The sequence below is a fragment of the Podarcis raffonei genome, chromosome 11 (assembly GCF_027172205.1).
Source record: "Podarcis raffonei isolate rPodRaf1 chromosome 11, rPodRaf1.pri, whole genome shotgun sequence".
In the NCBI taxonomy this organism is placed as follows: Eukaryota; Metazoa; Chordata; class Lepidosauria; order Squamata; family Lacertidae; genus Podarcis; species Podarcis raffonei.
In genome coordinates, this window is record NC_070612.1 from 36,551,212 (window position 1) to 36,574,086 (window position 22,875).

At 38.7% G+C, this 22,875-nt stretch overlaps 1 protein-coding gene and 1 pseudogene across 1 annotated transcript in view; both read right to left on the reverse strand.

The window, feature by feature from the left end:
* KIAA0825 (KIAA0825 ortholog) overlaps positions 1-22,875 on the reverse strand; it is a 179,986-nt gene that overhangs the window by 33,920 nt on the left and 123,191 nt on the right. The window lies entirely within an intron of this gene.
* On the reverse strand, positions 17,835-18,035 carry LOC128423815 (uncharacterized; annotated as a pseudogene).

Here is a 22,875-nt window from a genome sequence, read left to right on the forward strand (position 1 = left end):
GTTGCTGGGTGGTGTGCTCAATGGCCCTCTTCCTATTGCCCTGTATCAGGTGCTCAGACCAACAACATGTAGGAACTTCGGGAGCAAGTAGACTGACAGCTGATTGATCAGTGACATATGGGCTGGAAGGCACCAGCAAGATGAAACCACTGATTTGTACAGGTTTGCAGCACCACGATTATAATGGTTGGGAGATGTACTGCAGTTTGATGCAATGGCTTGATTGCAAGTAAGCATGCAATGCACAGGGAAATATATTTACAGTATTCTTTATCACTGTTCCAAAACAAAAAAACCACACACCTCAAGGCAGCTAAAAAGTGCAAAACAAGAGCTAGAACATAAGCCACTGTATAGCAAGAGGAAGCTTCCAAGTCTGTATTTCTCCTGAGGGGCAGATATCGTTGCCACCAATGTTACATACCTGGCCTTGAGGGACCTTTTTGTGCACACAGAGTCTTCACACTCACTGCCCTCCATATGTTATGGGCCTTTGTAAGTCCTCAGGCAGGGACTGCATCACTTCTGATGATGCGATAACGTTCTAATGGTTCAAGGATAAAAATATCTGGAATGCTAAAAGTCTAAAGACTTACAATTAGTGTGTTTAAATTCTCAATTGTTTCTAACTATCATAAGACTACATTCTGTAATCTTTAGCCCTTTTGTGTTATATAATATTAAGGACAGTAATAACAATGATAAAATTATCAAGATCACTTCACCTAGAGAGTAAGTAGTACATTATAATTGAGTATGTTATAATGCATTATTACACATGACTATACCAGTTTAGATATTTAAATTAACTTCATAAAACATAATATAGTGTGTAAAATGAGGCTGATAAAAATAATTTTTCAGTGTTCCTTGTATGCTTGTCTACCTTCTACTCAAAGATCCTCCTTCTTTCATAATACTCTATAATATGGTTACAAGTGCATTGAAATTCATCTTGTTAGAATGGTAGTAATATATCCCACCAGGACTACTGTTCCTAGTAGCAATTTAAAATAATTATTGTGAGACTTGATGCTAGACATCAGGTTTGCAATAGAATTACAATGAGGGAAGTGTATTAGAGACAAAACATTGCTGGAAGAAAACTTCATAATGGCGCAATTTGGAACTAAGCCTCAATTTTACAGTAATAGATTCTCTTTATGATGGCACAAAGGAGTAAATGCACTTAGCAAATTTAAATCTATTATTAGTCACACTTTGTGGATTGCAGTGCAGAAAGGAGAAAAGAAATTAGCTTTTTAAATATACTACTTACATAAAACAGGTTCTACTCTAAGGAACATTATACAAAAACTGCACTGAAATACAGTCAGCCTCCCTAGCCATAGAGATGTGCACATGTTCAGAAATTCTTCTAAAATATTTCAGATTTCCTCATCTACATTTCTGCATTTGGGATACCTTGTAACAGCAGTATACTCTTCATCCTGCCAGCACATTATATAACAAGGCAGACAAAATTAATTTGATAGTCATCTCCAACTGCTTCCTACGTAAGAAATCTGAATGGAGAAATATTTATAGTTCACATTGGGACTATGCTATCTTTAACTGGATTCCTACGAACAGTATTTTACATTATGTTTAGTGATCTGATTTCACTATCTGAAAACCATTGTAAATATTTTTTAATATCCTGTAGAGGAGGAAAATTCTGGGAAACAGAAAAATGTATTTTTCATGGAGTATATTGTTATTTCTCTCTAAATAATTAATGCAGATTTGATGCTAAAGTTTCAAGACTCAGTTCTAGGTGGAATGTGATCCCATTAAGTTTCTGTAGTAAACTGAGCTGAGCAGGAGACTACTTCCCCTCCTTAGTACCACTGCACTCTATCTAGCCTTCTTGCATCTGCAAGATGTGATGTAGCAATAGATCCTCATGACACTATATGAACCAAGTGATGCAAATAATACCAAAAGGCTTCTTTTGCAGATGAGTAGTTTCTGGCTGCTGTTGTTTTAATGTTTCCATACTCACACTAGCATAGACCTAGGGCCACCAATAAAATGTCATTTCTCCAGGGAATAGTGCAATCACACCTTGCCCCCTACCATGTTGATGGCTGGGTTAGGTTAGCATTTAGTTTTCCCTTTGTTGGCTTTTGCCAGTGGAAAGGAGCACCACCAGTGAGGGGATTTCACTAGGGTGGAAGCGCCAAGCTTTGCCCAGTGAGGTGGTAAGCTGCTGTTAGCAATTCTCCTACTAGTAGCAAAACATGGAAAGCTCCAAAATGTATATTTGGGAGCAGAGCACTGGCAGCTGTGGATTTCCCTTCTACAAAACCACTTTGGAACTGGCACAGCATATTTTTTTTATTCTCTCCACCTGGCTGGCTCCAGCCACTCCATCACTCTACTCCTCTCAGGTCCCATGCTTTGAATGTACTACCTGTGTGGCTTCATTGTAGGAAGAATGGGCATAGCCAAGAGGGGGTGGGAAGGGCGCAGCTGCCTCCCCATCAATAAAAAATAAAAATACATAGCTAAATAAGATTCTACTCCCCCCCCCAAAAGGCCTGCCTCCACTAACAAAAGGCCTGCCCCCCCCAAACAAAAATCCTGGCTGCGCCCATGGTAGGAAGATATATTTGATGCATGACTGCGAGCCGAGTCTTGTTCACTGCTTCATCTGTTTGGTGAAATCCAATATATATGTCCTATCACTGGAAGAACTGTTGTGGGTAATGAGGAAAGGTTATGACTTTGGAATTTTTTCGTTTATATATATAAAAGTGAGTAAACGGCACATGATAGAGGTTCTCTCACTGGATACAGAGGAAAATAGAAACAAGTGTTTCTCCCTCTCCCATAATACTAGAACTTGGGATCTTCTAATGAAGCCTATTGTTGGGAGATTTACAACAGACAAAATACTTTACACAGCACAGAGTTAAACTACGCAATTCGCTCCTGCAATATGTAATGATGGCCACCAATGGGGAGTGGGGCTTTAAAAGGGGATTAGAAAAATTCTTGGGGGATAATGCTATCAATGGTTACTTGTCATGATGGCTATATTGCCTCCTGTATCAGAAGTGGCTTGCCTCTGAATGCCAGTTGCGGGGGGTCACAAACAGGAGGAGGGTGCTATTCTGCTCATGTCCTGCTTATGAGATTCCCATATACAGCTAGTTGGCCACTATGGGAATAGGATATTGGAATAGACAGGCCTTTGGTCTTATGCAGCAAGGTCTCCATGTGAACATGGGAGCTGCTGTTCTTGAATACACTTGCTCATGTTTACTTATTTCTCTTTCTAAAGGCATGCAGGGAAATGATCAGCTTCTAAAGTAGTTAAAAAAAATCAAAACTGGAAAAAGTTGTATTACTTTTCAAGTGATATCACAGTCAAAACTGCGTAGGCGCTGTAGCACCTATGCAACTATAGTGCATACAGCAAACAAAATACACTACAGGTGTGAAAACAATATTCTCTCAGCAATAAAATATTGTAAAGTGTTAGGAACATACAACAACCCGGGGGGGGGGGGAGAGCACAATCTGAAGGAAAGACATCTAGAACCCTCCTGCCACAAATTAATAAGAACTGTACATATATTTCCTTGAAATCGCTCATCTGGAAGACTCCTTGCTATTCTTTTCACAAGAGACAGCAGCTTCACATCAAGTCACAAACACATCAAGACAAATGGATAAAGATAAATATTTGATACTAAATGCAATACATGACACAAATAAATTATACCTCTTGTCAAAGCCCTAATATCTTCCACACTGGGCTGAAGGAACTGCAACTGCAAATTTTGCTCATTTGGTGAACCCTTTTGAATGTCATAGCTTGTCACAGCCATACACTGGGAAACACTCCATTGCACCCCTTGGATGAGAAAAAATGGAAACACCTATCTGAATGTCATTGGCTTTCTGGAAACACTTCATTTGATGCTGCCTCATTAATCCTCCTAATGACTCCACAAACACACTGAGACAAGAAAAGGAGTCTAAGATTGAACTCTGAAGTTTCACATGAGAGAGTATTTGGGAAAGACAATCAATTAGCCAAAGCTACCATCCACAAAATAAAGTCCTAGAAAAGTAGACTATTAGGTCTACTTCTAGCTGGATCTGTAAATGAGTCACATATATTTATTGAAGGAAGGCAAGTAATCCATTTCTATCTGCATGTCTGGGGGAAAATAGCAGCTTATAACTCCTGGGCCTTAGACATGCAAAGTGACCACTAAGTTAATCTAAGTTATATTTCTACTTCCACTTTAGGTGAGAATGGTAAGTGAAAATGCAGTATGGCTACATCATACTTTCACCCAGAAGCTGATATTCCTTACCCTGGTGGTAATCACTTGTGCATTTGTAGCCTCATGAGGGATAGTTTTCACATAGTTTTGCCCTTGATAAAGCAGCCTGTCACATGAGAAGGAGGAAGCACCAGGAGCATACTGCACCCCCTTTTTGCATCTGCACTGGCTTTCAACAGCCTTTGATCCCAGCTTATGTACTGGTTTGACATAGCACTTCCAGCCACCTAGATCCAGCATACTTACAATCACTTCCTCTCCTGAACCCGGTTAAAAGCTACAGAATTCCCCTAATTATACTATTTTGGCCAAACCTACACATGCAGCAGTATGAAGAGGTAGAGTTCTAAGGTTTTGATATGAGCAGTACACCAGAAGTAAAAGATGCCATTTTAAAAATGTACTGCCATATTTATAACTTCCTGCAAACAGAAAACTAGCACATCAGGGAGAAAGATCTAGCCCAGCCCCTTGCCTGCTATACTGTTTGGAGAGAGGTTTTTATACTATTTTCTATTATTGTTCTGTTTTGTTTTGAAATTAGGGAAGCACTACAAAATGTGATCCTTCATCTGCGGTCTGAAGGGTTTTGTTACATGTGCAGATAAAGCCTGCGTACACCAAGTTTGTGTAATAACAGTATGTAACTGGCAATCTATGCAAAATGTTAGTGGTCATGTTTGTTGTCATTTATTATTTGTTTTATTTCAACAAAATGTGTATAGCATTTAACTGCAATAAAACCTCTAAGGCGTTGACAATAACTTTTAAAATTATCAACAAAACTGTTAAAAACAAGTAATTAAAAACAATTTAAAAATGACTCAATATGAAACCAAACACCATGCAGAATGTAAGACAGGTGAACCCCTGTTACACTGGCTTATAACCTAATAAGCATGATGGGGAAAGAAAGAGATATGGTGATGGGAAGAAGACAATAAGCAAATACAGGCAAACTGGATATAATAAATGTGCACATAGACTGGAAGAAAGGGGGATATAGTTCACCTTATACATGTAATCGTATATACAGAAACTGATGTGTACACCATGTGCTTTAAATAGTGACAGCTAGAAGTATACATTTAAAAATGCTTTGGTTGCTCTTGAACCACACCAATCCTTATCAGGAAGTGGTCTTCCTGTACAAAATGTGATAGTTACAAAGCTAGGTTAGGCTACCCAGTTTAATCCTTCCCAAATACACATTCTCAAACTCTTCAGATGGAAATAGGGACTCAACTTATGACACCCCATCCTTATATCAAGGATCATTCTCCTTCTGTCTACCAACATTACACTTGGACTAAAAGCTCTACACCATCTTCTGTATGCTGTATTAATATATATTGGAATAGCCTGTATTGATTTAACAAGTCAAACAAATTTGTTACTTGGGAAAAATATGTTTCCTATAATTTTAAATATTCCTTAGATGCAACAGAGGGCAATGGAAGGCTGGCACTGCATGTTGCATTATTGTTCACTTATGTGGATTTAGTTCCATGTGCACTGGAGACAAGATGCATCCACTCACACATCAACTGAGAGATTTAATTGCTATGAGACCGGGAGAGGAGGCTGAACCCTGAAGAATTATAACTCTAGCAACCCACATTAACAATATTTTAATAAGGTATTCTGAAAAGTAAACAGCAGGGACAAAAGAGAGACAGTGATTTACCAAGGACAGGGACCAGAAAATAAAAACTGACCCTGGTAATTAGGGACAGATAGAGCATATGCAACTGAGGTCCCCCTGTGCTGCCTGTAGTGCATTCAGAAGACAGACAAGCTGAAGCAGATAGGAGGAATAGGGAACCACAATCACAACACTACACAAGAATTGACACAACTGATGAGATGCATTCTTCTATATTTCTGAAGTTGTGTACTTGAATTGTGAAGTTACATCAACCAATGATCTGATACAACCACAATAAATACACACCATTTTGGTCATTTTGTTTAAACAATATGCTAGAACCTGGAATATGAGACAAATAGGATTTTGAATTATTGAGCTAATATTCCTGAAAAAAACAATAAAGGCTCAAGCCATGACCCACCTGAACACTGCCACTTCTCTCTCTCTCTCTCGCTTATTGTCTCATATATGTGTGCGTGTGTTTGTGTGTATTATACGTTTTTTTGGGGGGCAGACTGCCCTAAACCCTATAAATTTATAAATGGTAGGATTTTGATTATTTGGGATGTGAAAGGACAAATACAAACTGCAGTGGAATTCTTGAGCTAACCTATGCAGAACGATCTGGCGAAACTAGGGCTATTAAGAAACAATACATGGCCATTGAGGGCCACTGGCAAAGCAAGAGAACTGTCCTTTCCCCTTCTCCTGCCTTGAGGTGTGAACAGAGATTAGGGATTTAGAAGGTTGCCAGGGTGTAAGGCAGGGGTCAGCAACCTTTTTCAGCCATGGGCCGGTCCACCGTCCTTCAGACCATATGGTGGGCTGGACTATATTGGGGGGGAGGGGGAATGAACGGATTTCTACATCCCACAAATAACCCAGAGATGCATTTTAAATAAAAGCACACATTCTACTCATGTAAAAACATGCTAATTCCCGGACCGTCCGCGGGCCGGATTAAGAAGGCGATTGGGCCGGATCTGGTCCCTGGGCCTTAGTTTGCCTACCCACAAGCAAACTTTTTTGTTTTTGGCAAGGTGTGCTGGGAAGAAGGGAGAACAAAGGAGACCCATCTTGGGCAGCCTGGCTGAAGGCACGCTGGGACAGATGCCTTGGATTTCTGCATTGCATTGCTGTGGGGAACAAGATCCTATTGAGATGACCATGCTGTAAGATATGGACTCTATTCATCCAGACTCAGGTGTAGATATGTGAATAAACCATGTTTCTTAAAGCTACAACAGACTCAGCCACATTTTCAATTCTTGAAAGGAGCACAGACCCTGGTTGAAGGCCAAGACCCCTGAAATCTTGTGCACCACTCGACAGTGATTGGAGTGGCCACTAACTAACTAACTTACTAAGTCTCTCTCTCTCTCTCTCTCTCTCTCTCTCTCTCACACACACACACACACACACACACAGAGAGAGAGAGAGAGAGAGAGAGAGAGAGAGAGAGAAACACCAGTAATATCTACTTCCATTGTACATACCTTTCAATAATACTTTTTCAATAACACTACAAGCTACTTGCAGATATGCTTGAAACACAGCTTAATTTGATTTAATGCATTTTGCCATGATCAAAGAAAAACATATCAATCAAAAACATCCGTATAGCATGGCCTCTGATAGCAACTTACTTGGAAGTAAAGTAAATTTAGTTTAAAACTTTTTTTCAGCCAAAAAAAGTGACCCAGGGCAAGACTGATTCCAGTGGAACCACAATGTAAGGAAAATTTGCATGGCATCTCTGAAAGGGGGCATTTCTTTCAGAACTTCAGCCCCCATAGTAGCTAGCAGTGGGGCTCTACAGTTGTGTCAGTTTGTGGCCATACTACCATAATACATACATTGAATGCAATTGACAGTATAGACAAAAATGAACTTAGCATTTCAGTATATCAAGTTCATATAATGTGATTGATAAATGTATCATCTGAACTAAATCAAAGAGAAGATGGTTTTCAGCAGCAGTATTTGGAATTTATTTTTTTCTTTGCAGACCAAATCCCTAAAGATGTTTGCACTTTGAAGATTTTATGATCTGCAACCATTTAATGAAAACAGGTTCCTTGTCAGCCTGTGCATCTTGAAAAAGGACCAGCAATAATTGTGATTTTTTTAAAAAAAAAGATGAAAAAGTATGCAAGGGAACAAGCATATGTTGCATCTACTAGAATATTAATTTCCAACATCAGCTCAATGACAGCATAATATTTTTTTAGTAATTAAGTAATCTTGGGGCAGATCCAACATGTGCAGCAGAGACCCCCACAGAGCAATTTCTGGAGCAAGTGCCAGAGGTGTCAAACTCAACATGAAACAAAAGGGGAATAATATAAATATTCCAATTATCAATTCATAATTAGACAAAGGACAAAACATTTGTTGGCCCAACATTATATAATCCTCTTCCAATTCAAATCGTAAACATCTATCTCTGTTTATCTTACTGAAGAAAAAATAGTTGTGTTGTGTGGTTTTTTTAATGATAGTTTACTAGGCAAGGCCAGCCTAAAGGGCAGGGTGAGCTCCATCTCTGGAGAAGCACATCAAACAGTTGACCCTGCCTATCTGTTCTGGGGAATGTCTCACTTCCAGGTTGAGGCATGCCCTCCGGGAGACACAGGAGAATGATTCTGTACTTACACTCACACTGCAAATAGTACACACACACACACACATTCTATATCAATTACTTTCTCCACCATTATGGCACAATAAAATAAATAAATAAAGGGTTTTAGAAACTGCATTCTGGGTTGTTCTTCCCAATTTCCACTTAGTTGCAATGTGAATGGTTAGCATATGAACCAATTCTGTTTAAGATACTGTACTAAAGGTAAAGGTAAAGGTACCCCTGCCCATACGGGCCAGTCGTGACCGACTCTAGGGTTGCACGCTCATCTCGCTCAAGAGGCCAGGAGCTGGCGCCGTCCAAAGACACTTCTGGGTCATGTGGCCAGCGTGACAAAGCTGCAACTGGCGAGCCAGCACCAGTGCCGCACATGGAAACGCCGTTTACCTTCCCGCTATAAAGCGGTACCTATTTATCTACTTGCACTTAGGGGTGCTTTCGAACTGCTAGGTGGGCAGGAGCTGGGACTGAACAACTGGAGCTCACCCCGCCGCGGGGATTTGAACCGCCGACCTTACGATCAGCAAGTCCTAGGCACTGAGGTTTTACCCACAGCGCCACCCGCGTCCCTAGATACTGTACTATTTTTCTGCATTTCCTTCTATCATTCCATTCAGCATTTTATGGGGCAGCAATGCATAGCAGAAGCATGATCTAACCTCTGGCTTAGATATCCTCATCCTTCTAACCCTTAGTTATTGTCAATGTACACATTTATTTATGTATGTGTGTAACCTGATCTTTATCAACACAGGTATTGAAATAGGGTACAGAATATAAAACACAGAACATAAAATAGAAATAAATGAACAAATTATAAAATAAACAACACTGAATGCTACATTGTCAAACAAATAAAACAGCTAAAAACAACAGAGTAGGTTACAGAATCATCAGCTGACAAAATTTAGAATGTATGTTGGCCTGCACAACTATTGCTTATTCAATGTGTACTCATCCTTGATGCCCAACAGGCCCCCCCATGCAGGTAACACTCATTACTATAAAACCATCTAACCCCACCATTTAAAGCAATGAAAGACAACAAAAAAGACCTTGAAGTATCACTAGATAGGAAGACAACTATTTCTGCCTCTGTTAGATCAGCATAATGGCAAGCAGGAAACAGCAGTGCAGCAGCATCTAAAATATGTACTGTGGGCCTGTGGTTGGGTTCTAGCAACCTTACACCAAATTCTACAAGCCTCTGTCTCAGAGGAATTATTATTATTATTATTATTATTATTATTATTATTATTATTATTATTAATGATAATGAATTAATTTATATACCATGTACTTGCCCACATGACTCCTAAGCAGTAAGGAATGATTTACAGGATCAGAAGCAAGATAACTAGAATGAGCACGTTCCTTACTACAGTAAATTCATAACATTTGGAAAACTTGCCTGTTTTATGTAGCTATTTCTTCCACTGTGTCAGAAAATGAATACCTTGCTCTTTCCAAGTGGTTCCCAGAGACATATCAGGCTCACCTTTCACAGAGACTGTGATGATACTGCTCAGCTTGGCACCTGCCATACTTTCAGTCTTTCAGCTTAAAACAAAGTACAGCTTCTCCCACATAGCATCCTGATTAAACAAATTAACTATGGCACTGACTGCAAATGTACACACTAGAGTGCTGGAAATGAACAGATACAATGGCCAAGTCTGTATTTAATTTTAATTAAATTTCGTTCTGTAGCTCAATTAATCCACATCTCCAAATGTCAGCAGGACTTAGGCAAATGGAATGACATCTGCTGCACTGCACACTGACTATAAAACCTTCACTGCATGATACAGCTCTGGAAGCATACCAGGAAACATGAAATATCTTCACTAACATATAGATGTCTAACTTGGAGGCTCAGAGGAATGATACTATCATAAAAGGAAGGGAAGACTTAAAAAGTAAAACAAAAATATTACTGGTATTAATAAATTGCTATAGCAAGGCATCATAAAAAGAAGAGCCTTGGTAGGTAGAAAAGTATATTAATTATCTGTTTTAATTTTCCACCCCTTGAAAATATTATCTTGAAAGGCTGCAACTTTATCTGGTTATACTTAAAGCCCACAGCGATATAACTATTATTTTCTGAAGCGTCTGAAAGTGGAGAGCCTGTGTAGTGGGTGATCTTGTAATAAAGCTAATACTTCCGAATGGAATTTTAGGTAAATATATCTTTAGGTCATAAGGAATGTCTTCTAAAAGTGATAGGATTTATAAATAAGAGCTTTTATTCCACAGGACAGTGGCTGCTAGGATAATAATTGTGGGCCAACAGTTTCACTGAGCTATCCACTATGACTCAAAGATCTCATTTCTAGTCAGTCAGCGCCATTTCAGACCCCATGAGCATATACATGAAATTAATATAATTTGCCCTGGCATGCATCGCTTTACACTTGTTTACATAGAATTACATTTGCCATTTTACCAGCCTTTTGTTCAGGTTAGAGATGTCTTTTGTGAGCTCTTTTCAGTCACTTTTGTGTCTTAGCAGCACTGATCTGCAAATTGATAGCTCACCCAGTAGGGTCTGGTGTGGTGGGAGCAGCAACAGTGCTCCAGCTGTAGGAAAGAGGAAGTCTCTTCCATTTACCCTCCAACATGTTAGTGCACTCCCTAGAAGTGCAGCAGGCTGAAAGGACCCACTGACCTTTGGAAAGTATAATTACCCAAGGGCTACTTCGGTATCAGTCCAAAGTCTGATTGGCTTGAAAAATTAGCCAAACTATTCCCACTTTTTTAAAAGTAGCTCAGATTTTTTTTTTTAGCTACTCACACAGGGAAAGCAAAAATTAATATATTTCATTGTATCCATGCATTAGTGTCGCCACCGCACCCCTCCTGTCGCCACAGCCTCCCCCTCCCCCCGATGTGGCACTTAAAAGTGCCCTAGGTTTAAAGTGCTGGCACTTAAAAGTGCTGTTAGTATTTCAGTTCTTTAAAGGGGTGCGGGATGGAGAAGAATTCTCCAACCCGACACAAAAATCTTTGCAGTGCTTCTCCCAGGGCCACAAATCTTTGGCCTCTTCCTCTGGCCCAGTCGCCGTGGCCAGAAAAAATTTCTTCAGCCTCTTCAGTGGCCAAAAATTGCTGGCCTCTCCAGTAATGCTCATGTCCATTGCCAGTTCAAATGGGTTGGAGATGAACCTGAGTGATGCAGGGTAGGCTTCAATGAGGCCTGTCCCCAAAAGACTGCCCCCTAATTTGGCCCATTTAGATTTAACTTGAAGGAGAGTCCCAATACTCCCTGCAGCTGATGTTAATGCCCACTAGTCATGTGGAAATATTTTTTGCCCCCTCCTCTGCCCATGTGTGCCAGACTATAGGTGCTGCTGCCACAGAGACAGTAAGCCATCTTTCAGTGTATTAATACATTTCTAAAAACACTGTTCTTAATCAGGAATGAGGTAGAAGCAGCTAACATCCATGAAACATTTTTACATTCAGTTTGCTTTAATAGCTTATAGTTTATAGTATATGATTTAAAAAGCTTGGCTAAAAGACCTGAAATTTAAATAAAATTCCAGGTTCAATTCAAGTTGCTGTTGCTGACTTTTAAAGCTCCTCTTATCTTGGACTTGCATTTCTCTGAGAATACTTTTCCTCCTGTGCTACCTCATCACACATATATATTTAAAAGATGTGCAGCGTTCTAATAATGAAAGAAGTTAGATATTGTGTGGAAAGGAGCAAAAAACATTTCTAAATCCGCAGAGTGGGCTTGCTCTAAAGGCACATCAGGGAATTGTTTTGTTTTGAGGAGAAAGATAACTGTTGCGATAGTATTTTAGAAGCTCCATTCTTTATACGCTGAGATTTTAATGTGGTTCGCTTTTACTATCTTCTTGAAAGCTACTTTCTTGAGTAGGATAGAAAGATATACATACATAAAATTAAAACAAATGTTATTTTTTTGAGAAATGGTGCATGTCTGCATATACACATAGAAGACCAAGGGAGTATATTAGCTGCAGGGCTATCCAGTCCTTGAACCCTATGTGCAGACTGCTAAAAAGCTCGCCAGTTAGTGATCTACACTTGATGTGGATTTTAGATACAAACAGAAAAGCATCTCTCTCTTTCCCCTCCTGAAACTCTAAGCCAAAATAGTCGCCGAGCGCAACATTTTATTTCTCTGCACAGGAGAGGCCACTGGCATGTAGCAAGGAGGAACTACTTGTTATCACATTTAGGGGGTGTAAGGGCTGCCTCGGCAAATTCTATGGATGTTAATGCTCCCAGTGCTTCTCTTTTTGATTTAAAAAAAAAAACTGCCCCACAACATCCCCTGCTGTTGGTGCCACTGTAAAATTTCAGGTAATGAGGTAAGGGGCACACTCAGGTTCTTTACATGCCAAGATGAGGAAAATTAATTTTAATGCTAAAAAGATGAGAGTACTGGTGCAGACGGTCACTAAATGCGACCAGCTGCTCTATGGAATCTGGAAAGGGAATCTGTTAGAAGCTGAACAAAAGTGGAATAGGTTGCTGTCCTCCAACAGCACAGCAAAGGAGAAGAGGAGAATTAAAAACAACTTTAAACCTGTATTATGTGAACTGTAAAGTGAGAAAAGATCACAAAGCGGTTTACGAATGAAAAGCAAAAAATAATATGTATAACTTACACATTTTCAGCCATTGTTCAGATCTCCCTTTAGCACCTACCCATGGCTCAAACAAATTTGACCCTTCTGAGGAGGGACAAACAAAATGTTGGCTGAAGAGGGGAATAGTCTAGAGATAGGGCAACTGCAACTGCTTCAGCCAAAATGCAAGATTCAGCCAGGGTGTGAATGGGGAGAGTCTTGAAAGAACTCCCTAAAGTAAGGCAAGGGGAAGGAAAACAGATTTTTGATGGAAGGCTACCAACCTGATTCCGAAATCATTGAAAAGTCATATTTTGGTCAACACTGTTCCTGAATATATATATATATATATATATTGTGTGTGTGTGTGTGTGTGTGTGTGTGTGTGTTCCTGTGTTGATATGATCATGATAGTCAAAATAACAACAAATGAATTAATACACTAGCCATAAATATTTTTATTTAATTTTATTTATTGTCTAATTGCCTGATTGAATCAATTTGTTAAACCACTAATTACTAATTCTTTAAGTATTAGCAGTTTTGTTACTGGCTTGCTGATCCTATGCTTTTTTCTTATTGTTATTTCCTATTTAAATTCTGTATAAATATGCTTTTTTAAAGAATGAATTTAAACACATATATACAAGGTGGTGGGGAGTTGGTAAGAATAATTTCAGCAACGTATAACAGAATGTGTATTTCTCAGTTTGACAGTATGAGTCACTATAGTGTAGAGTCCTGCATTATGCTCAGGGCAAATGAATCATCAGGTAGTTTGTTTATGTATATATTTAAAAGATTTATGTACTACCCTTCATTTTTCTAAGTTTGTTCCTCAGTTCAGAACCACTATGCATAATCATTTCACTGAAAGTGATAATCAAAAATATTTAACTGTTTGCTTTCATGAAAGTATAAGTAAAAGGTAAAGGAGCCCTGGACAGTTAAGTCCAGTCAAAGGCAACTATGTTGCCCATGCAATACTGTGCCAATGACAGTTCATTTTAAAACAGTCCTGCTTTAGGCTTAATTAGAGTGCACACTTGTTTCTTAGGATCTGGAATAGGCTCAATAAAACAAAGAACTTCTTGCAGAAGTTCTGATGGAAATCAACACCTCAAACTATCTGCCACAGGAGATGCTTTTGCTGTTGTTTCAGTACAGGTGGGCTACTTGCAGTTTGGGAGATGCATGTGACCTCAAACTCAATCTATGTGTCCCCCAACATTTCCTAAAGCAGTTCCATTCTTTCATCCTACCAGGGTTACCCTGGAGGGAATGTACCCCTCAAAGAATAAAGATTGCCTACCCCGTTTTACAGATACCTAATACTTAAGCTCAGCTATAATTTCCTTATTTCTCACTCACATGTGCCTCACTACTCTCATTATTTCCAAATAAATTCCAATGAAATCTATAATCTATGTTAATTAAATCACACATCTGCCTGGAGGGAAATACTAGATTTTGAGGAAATTATCTTTGTTAACCATCGATTATCAGACTATCTAGGCCCTGGTCAAACAAATGCTTGGAGCAGGACTTAGAGCTTCCCACATGCTGTTCCCATCGCCCTTACTGTGAAGTGAAGAAGTTTACAAAAGGGGAGGACCAGTGGCTATTTGAGCACAGTACTTTCCCATACCATGAAAGATTTAACTGTAGAATATTGGAGAAGTTCCCGCAGTCAAATATTATTCTTTTTTATTTTTAAAAAAGTATACTTTACCTTATCACACTTTAACCCTCAGGGCAATGTACAGTCAAATGTCAAACTTTTTAAAAAAAATATTCAAAGTGATTTACAGAACAAACAAAGTAGCAGCAGCACAACACAAGCAAGTGAAAGTAGCAGAAAAATAGCAAAACACAGTGGATACAATACACGAGAGTAATTATGAGCTGAGCCTCCCGAGGATAGCATTCCACAAATGAAGAGTCCCTCTGCCCAGCTGCCCCTAAGAAGAGAGGGACACCCAACAAAGAGCCACAATGACAGTTTTAGTATATTGGCAGGCATATGTGGAAGAAGGGAGTTCTCCAGGTATCTAGGTCCCAGTGGTGGTTGGTCACCCCTGGACCTGGTGGGATGGCTTGTGTCCAAGCAGGTCATGTAAGTGGCACCAATAAAGTCACATGGGTGGAGCCAAGCTGCACCCATTTTCTTCCCATCGTCCTCCCTTGTAAAGGTGTGGACCCAAAAGGTTTGCAATTGTGCAAGTACTTAGCAGCTAACTAAACTGAAAAGTGTCTAACCTTAGTTTAGAAAGGGTGTCACAATTTCTTGTGTGGGTTGATGTCACAGTAACCATACATTACTCAGAAGGATGCCCCACTGAAGGATAGGGAAAGGGCCCCCCTCCGCTCACAGCTCTTTCTTCATCCTCAGTTTTCTCCTCCAGCTGCACTCTAAAACCCCCTATGACCTAATTCAGCAGTTTCCTGAAGATGTTGAACCATAATGGAACACTTATGAGGCCAAGCAGTAATCTCCCAGCACCACCTTCTGATAATAACTCTCTTGGTAGAAGCTGAATTATTGTAATGCACTGCCTCCAACATCCCATCCAGACTGCCCACACAGAAAGATAACATGGTCTATGGCAGGGGCTGTCAACCTGGTCCCCACCGCCCACTAGTGGGCGTTTCAGGATTCTAGGTGGGTAGTAAGGGGTTCTACAGCACAAGCTGGATCCTCCTTCCATCAAGCACCGGTGGGCAGTAAGGAAATTTAACCATGAAGAAAGATGCATTAGTGGGCGGTAGGTATAAAAAGGTTGACTACCCCTGGTCTATGGTGCCTGAAACATCTAGGAGAATTAGTAGGGTCACAGTACCCCTCTTCTCTCAGTATGGGCCACTATTAGGGCAACCAAGGTAATTTTGTGCCCAACCAGAACTATAAACAGAAAAGGGAATGTTCTTTTCTGCACTGTGTAGCTTCCTGCATTAGTGCATTCAAGTTCAAGACACCATTGCCCACCACTGGCATGCAGCCCTCCAAAGGTTCTTCATGAACTTTCTAAAATTCCATTTAAAAGTGGTGACAATCCTGGTCCCCCTTTTTTTAACCAAAGTAAAATATTTACCAGATAAAAAATATTTTATACTAGGCGGCTAGAACTGCACACAAAATTCTCAGTGTAATCATGACATAGATTAGTGGCCTCATTATACTTCCTTTTTTCTCTCTCAATCTTTCCTAATAGTTTCTTACACTGAATTTGAATTTTCAACCACTGCAGCGTATTGAGTTGACGTATTCAGCGAGTCTTCCACCACAACTCCCCTTCCTGAATATTCAATTCATATTCAATTCACATGTTACCCTCCATGTAAGTTACATGCCCTGCCAATCAACAGATTGTTGAGAAATTAATTACCCAAACCCTAGCCAATTCCCTTTAAAACCTTTGTACAGACACACATAGCAGTCTCTCCAAGGCTACTAAAAAGATGCCCAGCTCCATTGCTGTGTGCTGGCTGGTGGTCTGAAGAGGACCTTGCCTTCAGTGCTCTTAGATGAGGATAGGCTTAAGCAACTAACAGGGATTGCAATGGCCCAGTGCACATCATTGCTACCTTGTCTCAATCTCTCCAGCCTGATGTCTCCTCACAGTGAAACCATATAATTTGTTACTCTTACTACTATGTCATACCTCACTTGTCAGTAATGCAGATATACATTCTGAGAATTTAGTCAGGGGACTCTCTAAAGCACAGGCTTCTTCCCTTGCTATTGTTGTTGAGGGTTTTTTTTGCGCAAATGCAAAACATATTATCTAAGACTTTATGTCATAAAATAAGAGTGGATGAACTAAAGGTTCTGACCAGTGGAACATACTTCAAGATGAAGCATACCATAGCAACTAAAATGAAAACCTTAAGAGTGCTCGAGAGAGAGAGAGCACGTCTTGCCCAGGCTCACCATCTGACAGGCGTGTATTTATCCTTTTTTCAAAAGAGCTTCCAGAGAAGATCAATAGTTCAGTACTCAAAAGACACTCCTAGCAGAAGTACCATTGAATTTTAAATTAGTGGAACTTGGGGCTGGTGAATGGTTAGAAAAAAACAAGAGCCCCAAGCAAGTACATCAATAGACCTCCCACTTCATATTACTAATTATGAGTAGCTGATAATTTACAAAAACTTTTATAAACCCCTCCTAATGAGACAAAATATATAACATAACTATCATATATATCAAAACACATATCTATATACATATATCACCTACCCTTAACATTTGAGGAAAGGAAAAGTTTTTCAGAGAGTATGCTTTGGGGTTAGTCTTTACAGAATAGCTTCAGATTTTTCACATTTCCTCCTTGTACTTCTGACAGCAAGTTCAATTATATTTCCCTTATAGGAGATGTGCTACATTAAGTGCTACTTCCCACACTGGAAGAAGGAAAACGAAATAGTACATCTTGCCTTTGACATTATATGCAGTGTTTTACCTATTGTGTTTTACCTAATGTTTGCCCCTAGTTTTTAAGAGCTAGTATATGCCAGGGGATAATGTGCCTAGGTGCCTGGGTTCAAGACTGACTCCCAGCTCAATCTTTGGATTGCTGAGTAGCCTTGGTTACTCCATTTCTCATTTGTAAAATAGGAGTAATACTGACTTGCCTTCTGAGAGAGAAAAAGAACACGAAACACTTGCTCATTAGAAGTCGCCATTTTGGTACCTAGCCACTGAAAACATGGCAGGAAAGTCTATTAGAAAGGTAATTCTACTTAATAATTAATTATGAGATCGTATTTTATTAAACTGATAAGAGCAGATACTACACTTGATCTTAGCTAAAAGGCCAAGAAGCAATAAGATCGTATTTTATGAATTCCTGTGAACTCCCCCCACCCCCCTCCAAAGATCAGAAAACAGCACATACAGCTTCAAACTATGTTATAGATTCACAGGACTGGAACCATTTTTGTTCTATTGTATGCTACTTCTTGGGGGATATCTCTCTAAAGAAACTTAGGTTTTTATGTTCTAAACCCTTCAAGTGCCTTCCTAATATTCAAGTTGTTAATCTTGAGAGATAATGATGATGATGATGATGATGATGATGATGATGATGATGATAAACAACTCTGGGCAGTTTCCAGCAAAATATTAAAATACAGTAATTTTTTAAAAAAATTAAACATTTTTGCCCCACCACTTGACTCAAGCAACCCAGACTTGTTTGATTCAAAGTAAAATTTTTTCAGTACTACACAGCCTCATGTTTTAGATTTATTTTTAAGTCTTTCTAAAGAGGCATATGCAAATTATAGCATATTATAACAATATAACAAAACAGTGTGTAATTAAAATAATTTTAAAATGTTATGTTATGAGCCTCATATTTGAAATTAATATATCTGAAAATAGTATTTTACAAGATATGGCTGAAAGTCTATGGTATAACAGGTTATAACTCATTTATACCTTATTAGATGCTTCCCTTTCTTCCATAATACTGTTCATCTAGCCTACACTTCATGCTCAAGTCATGCAGATTGGAGTTGACTCTCAATTACACAAAGTCTTTCTCCAAAGATGACAGTCCAAATACAGTAGAGATAAAATACATCAAGGTTTAAAATAGGTCCGTTCAGCCCCAGTGCCGCTTCATCATGAAATGATATAATTCACTGATGCCTCTGCCTAGCCTAACATATGTTCTATTCACAGCCTGCGTCATTCTTCATTTGTAATTATTTCCCTTTTTTTTAACCCATCTTGTAATACTTTGCTTGGCTGAAGACAAATACTGAAAAGCAAAAGAAGTATTATCATATGATGACCTGTTCCAGGGTATTAAACCCCTGTCAAGGTTTGATTCTAACATGGGGTATCGATGACAGTACATCAATTCAAGCATCATGTCCTGAATTAGACTATATTAATTATCACTTGAGTGCAGTATGCATGAAAGTGCTGTTTCATTGACTAAAAAGATTTGACTGAATAAAAATCCATTTCTCATCTGGTTGCTTATGGATAAAGACATTTGCTCTCTTTGCCATGGATTGCTCTTTATTAAATATGATATTTATAAGATTGTTTGAATAAATTGTCTCATTCAACAACAGACTTAAGTATTTTTAAACAAAGAAAATTAAATGGATTGTCTACTGATGGTTACTATTTAATCATATAGCAATGTGAATAAATTAGGTGAATGCTATGTTTAAAAAGAATACTACGTGAATAAATTAGGTGAATACTATGTTAAAAAAGAAATATGAAAACAAAAAGTGCAATATACTCACTTTAGAATCCCATATATTAAAAAATAAGAGTAAATTGGAAAAAAATTAAACAGAAGAACATTAAACTACTGAAAAAATATGCAAGGAAAGCAATACAAGAGAATGTAATCTTAAAATATCCTTTAACTGAAAAACTAGTGTTAATATATATATATATATACCGTATTCATAATCAAACCTGATAGGTTTGTGTTTACTTTTAGTCATTGCTCAGAGGTATTATATATAAGCATACCTCTTTATATGTGAGTCAAGGGATAAAATATGATGGCATGGATCCTGAGATAAGTGAAATTAAAGAAGTTCATAGAAGGGAAGTTCTCTCTCCCTTCCCTTCCTTTTAAACCCCTATGTCCCCATAAAATCTCTCTGGAAGGTTGGGGTCCCTTCTGAACAATGTACAATGGAGCACAGTGTAACAGTGATGAGTCTGCTTGTCTCCTGCTGCTAGTAGCAGACTCCAATCCACAGAAGATGAGGAGGTCTTTGAGAACCATACAAATGCAAGGCCATTACTTTTTAAAGCAAATGAACAGTGCTATTTTCTAGAAAAAGAAGGGTCAGAACTCCCTTATTCTCTTATGACGGCAATTGCGGCCACCTGAGAAGTGCTGGAACTCAGTTCTGTCAAGTTCCAGCTGAAAAAAAGTCTGGAGCTTAACTCAACCTTAAACAGCAGGAACCAATATAACTCATTTTGGCACTTAAGAAATCAACAAACCTTAATATGATTTCAACTATGTTTCAACCTATACTCCAGACAAAAGCGCAAACAATTGTCAGTTTGCAATGGAAGCAACAACTTCTCATCAAAGTTATCAGTGGTAGGATAAACAACAAAGCAGTTAGTATTCACAAGGAATTCAGGTACCTTTGAAACAGGATTCACTGTACTATTTTAACAAGCAAGACCTTGCTGCAGTGCTTCCCTGGTATGTGTGTTTTGCCTGAATGTGTTGCTGAGGTGGCTTAAAACGCATGCACACACACACACAATTTAATCCCTACTCTAATTTGGGTCTTACTTCATGTGCAGAAATTACGGTATTTATTGCTTTTAAACGTTAAAATAGTGCAACCAGTCTACAGGCAAGTCAATGGAACGTGAGATGTCTCCATGCAATTATTGAGTGCTTGATTTGGCCTAGAAAGAGATGTGAAGGAGCAATTTAAGTAGCCCCAACTGTGGCCTGGAGTATCAACTGTGGACTACATTGCAAGGGTGCTGTAAGCTATTTTCTTTCAGCACAGCTCTTCTTCTTGCACTTACTAGTACAATAGTGAGCTATACTGCAAGCTTATTGTATACTCCTCTCACTGCAATCTGTAATGCGGTGAAAAAAGCAATGGCTAAAACAGCAAGGTTACTGTAAGCTACTCACTTAGCTCCAGCCCAATTCTCAACCTGTAATAGTCAGTGCAGGGCTGACATAAATCAGCCAGAAACTGATCTGCAGTATTCAGTGTGAATTACACAACACAGCTGTCATTAGTGCAGCAACAACCCCTATGAAGTACATTTGCTTTGGAATTTGCTATAGTAGTGGGTTTTTGTTTTGTTTTTTGAGTGTTTCACAATACATAAAAACTGAGTTAGAGCAGGAACTCTTATATCTAGGCTGTGTCTGAGAACACGGTTTGTTTCCAATCCATGCTACATTTATCTCTTTATCTTCTCCACTGATATCTAAGAGGACAAATCCCTGTGTGAACTAGGAAGTGACCTATCCTAAACAGTTGACATTTGCTCTCTTATTTATTTTATGTTTATTATACATATAAATAATGTAACACATTTATTAGGAATTTAGCTTGATAGAATTATGGAAATGAAAAATAACTGCAAGTTTCTTTCTTGTGTAGTTATTTTATTTTTATTTATTTACAACTTCTTAAAAAAACTGAGACAGTTCTTTCTGTGTTTCTCTGTCCTCCTATTCCAGCTACTTCATTCTATTTCCCCTCCCATCTGATTGTCTATTTTATTCATACTCAGGCAGCCAACATTCTGTGTCACTGAGTTATTGTAGTGCTAGATTCTTTTTCTCTCTGAAGGTTTTTTGCTTACCTGCACACCTTACAGGCACCCTGAGTCTACTGATACATTTTTTGAATTATAACTCACAAATTAGAGGAGATGGATTTACAATTTAATATTGTGACAGGTGGTGGCACCTGTTCGCCGATAAACCTTGGCTTAACACCACCAACGAAACTTCCATCTTATTTAACTACCTTATCTGTGGTGACGCACAGGTATGCCTTTATAAAGGCTAGATTCAATGTTTTCCCATCAAACGTGTTGGGTAACAGACTCTCCAACGGACAGATCTCACTCCTCTGTGACTGTAAAAGTGGATCTATAGAATCGTTATATCATATAATCTTCTGTTGTCCATTACATTCGGCTTCACGGTCCAAGTTTCTGGCCCCATATTTATCGAGAATTGCTGACGGACCTCAGGAAGCCCAAATAATATACTTATTAAACGACGAAGATACAAGTAGATCCCTTGCAGTCGCTAGATACCTGATTAATGTTTTATTTCAAAAGAGGAGAAATGGATCACTGTATGACTCTGACAGCTTAGCTAAACTTAAGAACCATTAAGTGCCAGAACTAAGATGCATACTCCCCAAAATCTGATGGATTTGAATTGCGGTTTACATAGAGGGAGCTTATTGTGTATAGTGTTTACTTAACTGAAGTAAAATTGGTTTTATATGGGTGTTTTAACTTGGAACTGTTTAAATTGTATTGTTTATGGATAAATTTTGATGTATTGTTTTCGATATGGGCCAATGGCCGCAATAAATCTATCTATCATCTATCTATCTATCTATCTATCTATCTATCTATCTATCTATCTGGATTTTCCAGGAGTTCCACTAACATATATGAAAGCAGGAGTATGCATATTTTGCAAAAATGTAGACTGTAACTAACAAGGGTAACCTCCAGAGTGCAATAGGTTTATGTCATTGCACCTTACTCATAGCAAACTGCTTTGTTGGTCCTCTGAAAAAGAGCATGCATTACTGTAGATACAAGATCAAACTTTATGTCTTATATAATTTAAAGGGAGTATTTGGTTTGTAATGGTTATCTTTAATTAACCATATTCAAAACTTAAGGATACATATTGGCAGTTTTGTGCTGTAAGTAATACATATCTAAAAGGGGAGCTCTTAAGACCAAGATCTAAAATTACCTAGCTGAATTACTACTTAATTATGGCTTCATATAAGGTTCCTCACACACTGGTGTATCTGTCTAGCAGACCCAGGTTCCATGCATGAGCAGAGAAGTAAACATTAGCTAGACCTCTTAGAACATAGTTATTCTATCTTTAGTACCCAGTTGTTCTTGAGCACCAGTTCCAGTCATCCCCAGCTAGC